Source organism: Physeter macrocephalus, chromosome 9 (genome assembly GCF_002837175.3).
Source record: "Physeter macrocephalus isolate SW-GA chromosome 9, ASM283717v5, whole genome shotgun sequence".
NCBI lineage: Eukaryota > Metazoa > Chordata > Mammalia > Artiodactyla > Physeteridae > Physeter > Physeter macrocephalus.
Genome location: NC_041222.1, coordinates 93,036,445 through 93,042,798, shown reverse-complemented (window position 1 = coordinate 93,042,798; position 6,354 = coordinate 93,036,445). Strand labels below are relative to the sequence as shown.

The 6,354-nt window shown below is 39.7% G+C and overlaps 1 protein-coding gene across 10 annotated transcripts in view; it reads right to left on the bottom strand.

The window, feature by feature from the left end:
* The window catches only part of PIWIL2 (piwi like RNA-mediated gene silencing 2), a 111,236-nt gene that overhangs the window by 26,139 nt on the left and 78,743 nt on the right, over positions 1-6,354 (bottom strand). The window lies entirely within an intron of this gene.

Genomic DNA, 6,354 nt, shown 5'->3' with positions numbered 1-6,354 from the left:
GGGAGGATCCCACATGCCGCAGAGCGGCTGGGCCCGTGAGCCATGGCCGCTGAGCCTGCGCGTCCGGAGCCTGTGCCCCGCAACGGGAGAGGCCACAACAGAGGGAGGCCCGCATACCACAAAAAAAAAAAAAAAAAAAGATTCCTCGTATCTTCCCACGGCTTGATAGCTCATTTCTGTTTACTGCTGAGTATTTAATTGTCTGGATGTACCATAGATTATTTGTCCATTCACCTACTGAAGACCATCTTCGTTGCTTCCAGTTTGGGCAATTATAAATAAAGCTGCTATAAAAATCTTTGTGCAGGTTTTTGTGTGGACATGTTTTCACCTCATTTGGGTAAATACTAAGGAGTGTGATTGCTGAATCGTATGGTAAGAGTATGTTTAGCTTTGTAAGAAACTACCAAACTGCCTTCCAAAGTGGCTGTACCATTTCACATTCCCTCAATGATGAGAGTTCCCATTGCTCCACATCCTCATTAGCATTTGGTGTTGTCAGTGTTTTAGATTTTCGCCATTCTAATAGATGTGTAGTGGTATCTTGTTTTAATTTGCCATTCCCTAATGTTATACTGCGTATCTTTTCATATGCTTATTTGCCATCTGTATATCTTCTTTGGTGAGAAGTCTGTTCAAGTCTTCTGCCCATCTTTTTTTTTTTTTTTTTTTTTTTTGCAGTATGCGGGCCTCTCACTGTTGTGGCAGCACAGGCTCCAGACGCGCAGGCTCAGTAGTTGTGACTCACGGGCCTGGGTGCTCCGTGGCATGTGGGATCTTCCCAGACCAGGGCTCAAACCCGTGTCCCCTGCATTGGCAGGCAGATTCTCAACCACTGCGCCACCAGGGAAGCCCAAGAGTATTAATTCTTTAAATGTTCAGTATAACTAAAAAGTTTTGATAGTTTGTGCCTTTCTTGGAGTTTGTCCATTTCACTTAGGTTACCTAATTTCTTGGCATACAGCCATTCATACATAGTATTTTCTTAAAATCCTTTTTTACATTTCTGTAAGGTCAGTAGTGATGTCTTTTTCATTCCAGGTTTTAGTATCTGATCTTCTCTTTTTCATGGGTGGTCTAGCTAAAGGCTAAAGGCTTATCAATTCTGTTGATCTTTTCAAATAATCAATTTTTGGTTTATTGATTTTCTCTGTTGTTTTTCAATTTTCCATTTCATTTCTCTATGCTATAATCTCTATCAATTCCGTCTTTCTTGCTTTGAGTTTAGTTTGCTCTTCTTTTTCTAGTTTCTTAAGGTAGAACTTGGGCTGTTTGGAGATTTTTCTTCTTTTTTCTTATAGGCGTTTATAGCTATAAATTTTCCTTCTAAGCACTTCTTTACATACATCCACAAGTTTTGGTATGTTTTGTCTTTATTTTCATTTATCTCAAAGCGTTTTCTAAGTTTCCTCTGGATTTCTTCTTTGATCTCTTGGTTACTTGGGAGTATTGTTTAATTTCCATATAGTTGTGACTTTCCCAAATGTCCCGCATATTAAATTCTAATTTCATTCTATTGTGGTTTCAGAACATATTTTGCATGATTTTAATCCTTTAAGATGTACTGAGTCTTGTTTTATAACCTGACATATGTTCTATCATGGAAAATGTGCCACGCACATTTGACAAGAATGTGTGTTCCGCTGTTGTGTGTTCTGTAGATGTCTGTTAGGTTAAGTTGGATCACAGAGTTGTTCAAGTATTTTATTTCCTTGTTGATCTTATTTCTAACTGTTCTATCCATTATCAAAAATGAAGTTTTGAAATCTCCATCTATTACTGTAGAATTGTCTATTTCTCCTTTCACTTACGTCAGTTTTTGTTTCATATATTTTTGGATGTATGTTGTTAGTTTCATATATATTTATATTTTATGACTTCCTCATGGATTGACCCTTTTGCCATTATGAAATGTACTTTCTTGTCTTTAGTAACAATTGTTATCTTAACGTCTGTTTGCCTGTTATTAGTATAGCTACTCCAGCTCTCTGGTTTATCTTGTTCCATTCTTTTACTTTCAACCTCCTGTGTCTTTGAAACTAAAATATGTCTCTTGGAGAAAGCACATCTTCATATTTTCACTTAATCCAAGTTGCTAATCTCTACCTTTGGTGTTTAGTCCATTTACATTTAATGTAATTACTGATACAGTAAGATTTACATCTGCCATTTTACTATTTTTTTCACATGCCTTATATCTTTTTTGTCCCTCCATTCTTCCTCAACTGCCTTAATTTGTATTAAATAGACATTTTCTAGTTACCATATTAATTCCCTTGTCGTTCCTTTCCTTTTATTTTTCAGAGTTATTTTCTTAGTGTTTCACCTGGGGATTACAGTTAACATATTAACTTATAACAATCTCATTTGGTCAGTTAATACAAATTTTTTTTTTAAAGATTTAAAGATTCTTTTAAAGACTTAAACCACTGGTGGCGCAGTGGTTAAGAATCCGCCTGCCAATGCAGGGAACACGGGTTTGAGCCCTGGTCCGGGAAGATCCCGAACGCTGCAGAGCAACTAAGCCTGTGAGCCACAACTACTGAGCCTGTGCTCTAGAGCCCATGAGCCAAAACTACTGAGCCTGTGTGCCACAGCTACTGAAGCCCGCACACCAAGAGCCCATGCTCCACAACAAGAGAAGCCACCATAGTGAGAAGCCCGTGCACCACAATGAAGAGTAGCCCCTGCATGCCGCAACTTGAGAAAGATCCCATGTGCAGCAGTGAAAACCCAATGCAGCCAAAAATAAGTAAATAAATTTATTAATTTTTTTAAAAAGATGATTTATGATTATTTATTTTTGGCTGTGCGCAGTGGTTAAGAATCCGCCTGCCAATGCAGGGAACACGGGTTTGAGCCCTGGTCCGGGAAGATCCCGAACGCTGCAGAGCAACTAAGCCTGTGAGCCACAACTACTGAGCCTGTGCTCTAGAGCCCATGAGCCAAAACTACTGAGCCTGTGTGCCACAGCTACTGAAGCCCGCACACCTAGAGCCCATGCTCCACAACAAGAGAAGCCACCATAGTGAGAAGCCCGTGCACCACAATGAAGAGTAGCCCCCGCATGCCGCAACTTGAGAAAGACCCCATGTGCAGCAGTGAAAACCCAATGCAGCCAAAAATAAGTAAATAAATAAATTTATTAATTTTTTTAAAAAGATGATTTATGATTATTTATTTTTGGCTGTGTTGGGTCTTAGACGTGGGATCTGTTGTTGCACCAGTGCGCGGGCTCTTCGTTGTGGTACATGGACTTCTCTCCACGTGTGGCGTGCAGGTTTTCTCTAGTTGTGGCACACAGGCTCCAGGGCACGTGGGCTCTGCAGTTGTGGCACGTGGGTTCCAGAGCACGTGGGGTCTGTAATTTGCGGCATATGGGCTCTAGTTGAGGTGTGCGCGAGTTCAGTAGTTGTGGCACATGGGCTTAGCTGCCCTGCGGCATGTAGGATCTTAGTTCCCTGACCAGGGATAGAACCTGCATCCCCTGCATTGTAAGGCAGATTCTTTACCACTGGACCACCAAGGAAGTCCCAATACAAAATTAATTTTGGTATTATTCAAAAACTTTGCTCCTATTATGGCTCCATTCCCTCCCCTCTCCTTTGTGCCTTTATTGTCATACAAATTATATCTTTATACACTGTATGCACATCCACTTATTTTTTATTTTATTTTTTTTGTGGTATGCGGGTCTCCCTCTGCTGTGGCCTCTCCCGTTGCGGAGCACAGGCTCCGGACGCGCAGGCTCAGCGGCCATGGCTCACAGGCCCAGCCGCTCCGCGGCATGTGGGATCCTCCCAGACCGGGGCGCGAACCCGGTTCCCCTGCATTGGCAGGCAGACGCGCAACCACTGCGCCACCAGGGAAGCCTAGATTTATAATTACCACTTTATGCACTTGTCTCTTAAGACACAGACTAGAAGAAAAATTTCAAACAAAAATATATTTTTCCTCTCTTTATGTTTACCTATATAGTTACCTTTCCTGGTGGTACTTCTTCATGTGGATACAAATTACTGTCTAGTGTCATTTCATTTCTACCTGAAGGACTCCCTTAAGTATTTCTCATAGGACAGGTCTGCTAGTGACAAATACCCCTAGTTTTTGTTTATCTGAGAGTCTTACTTTCTCCATTAAAAAAAAAATGACATGTAAATCACATAAAATTCACCATTTCAAAGAGTATAATCAGTGGTTTTAGTATACTCACAAAGTTATACTCACAAAGTTATGTGAGTTTTAGTATACTCACAAAGTGGTTTAGTATACTCACAAAGTTATACCTATCAACACTACCTAATTCCATAATATTTTCAACACCCCAAAAAGAACCCTATACCCATTAGCAGTTACTCCCTATTCCTGCCAGCATCCTCAATGCCTGGAAACCAGTAATCTCTTTTCTGTCTCTACAAATTTTCCTATTCTGGATATTTCATAGAAACGGAATAATATAAATATGTGGCTTTTTATGTCTAGCTTCTTTCACTGAGCATAATATTATTGTCAAGGTTTCTCCTTTATTTCTGAACAGCAGCTTTTTTGGATATACAATTCTTATTCAACCTTCTTTTTCTTCCAGCATTTGGAATATGTCATCCCATTGCCTTCTAGCCTCCATGATTTCTGATGAGAAATCAGCTCTTAATCTTATTGAAGATGCCTTGAACATAATGAGCAGCTTTCTCTTGGTGCTTCAAGATGCCCTCTTTGTCTTTTAGCAGTCTTACTTGGTTGTGTCTAGGTATGGGTATCTTTTAGTTTTTCCTACTTAGTGTTCGTTAGGCTTCTTGGATGAATTGATTACTTTCTTCATTAATTTTGGAAATTTTTGGCTATAATTCCTTCTAATGTCCTTTGTTCCCAATTCTCTCACTACTCCCCTTCTGGGAATCACATTATGTTTATATTGCTATGGCTGATGGTGTCCCACAGATCTCTGAGCCTCTGTTAATTTTCCTTATGTTTTCTTTTTTTTCTTCACACTGAATAATCTCAACTGAACTATCTTCAAATTTGCTAGTTATTTCTTCTGCTTAATCCAATCTGATGTTAGGCCCCTCTACTGAAATTTTCGTTTATTACATTTTAGAAGTCCAGAATTTCTGTATGATTCTTTAAATTTTTTTTTTTTTTTTTTTTTTTTGCGGTACGCGGGCCTCTCACTGTCGTGGCCTCTCCCGTTGCGGAGCACAGGCTCCGGACGTGCAGGCTCAGTGGCCATGGCTCACAGGCCCAGCCGCTCCGCAGCATGTGGGATCTTCCCGGACTGAGGCACAAACCCGTGTCCCCTGCATCAGCAGGCAGACTTTCAACCACTGTGCCACCAGCGAAGCCCGATTCTTTAAATTTTTTAAAAAATTTATTTATTCAGACATAATCCACACACCATATAATTCATCAATTTAAAGTGTAAAATTCAATGTTTTTTAGTATATCCACAGATATGTACAACCATCACCACAATCGATTTTATAACATTTTCATCACCTCAACAAGAAGCCCCACACTCTTAAACTACCACCACTCTACCCACCTCCTATTCTCTCCCCAACTTAGCCCTAAGCAACCACTGACCTACTTTCTGTTTCTGTAAACTTCCCTGTTCTGAACATTTCTTATGAATGGAATCATATAAAATGTGGTCTTTTATGACTGGCTTCCTTCACTTAGCATAACATTTTCAAGGTCCAAGTATTGCTTGCTATTTGCTTCACCTGTTCTACATTCTTTTCCTTTTTCCTTAAAAAATTTTTTGTTATTTTCTCTTCTCTCATCTTGATTGTTATGTAACTCTTTTTTTATTCTTTTAGTGGCTACCCTAGAAATTACAGCATAGCTCTTTAGTGTATCAAAGTGTAATATAAATTAGTATTTTCACCTTTTGCTCAACAATTCAAGAAACTAAAGGCACTGGAACTCCATTTACTTCTTCCAGATATATGTGCTATTATTGTTATCAATTTGAAATTTATACACACAAATGAATATATATCCACTCAAAAACATTATTAGTTTAGATGGTAGGTATTCATTTAAATTTATCCCCATACTTGGCACTTTTATTCCTGTATTTATTCCTTTAACCATTTCTAAGTGTTTTCTGGGATAATTTTCCTTGTAGGTGAAAAATGTTCTTTTGTATTTTCCTTCAGTGCAAATCTGCCGGTGACAAGCATTCTCAATTTTTTATTTGCCACAAAATGAGTTTTTTCACCTTATTAAAAGTTACTTTTTGGGCTTCCCTGGTGGCGCAGTGGTTGCGCGTCCGCCTGCCGATGCAGGGGAACCGGGTTCGCGCCCCGGTCTGGGAGGATCCCACGTGCCGCGGAGCGGCTGGGCCCGTGAGCC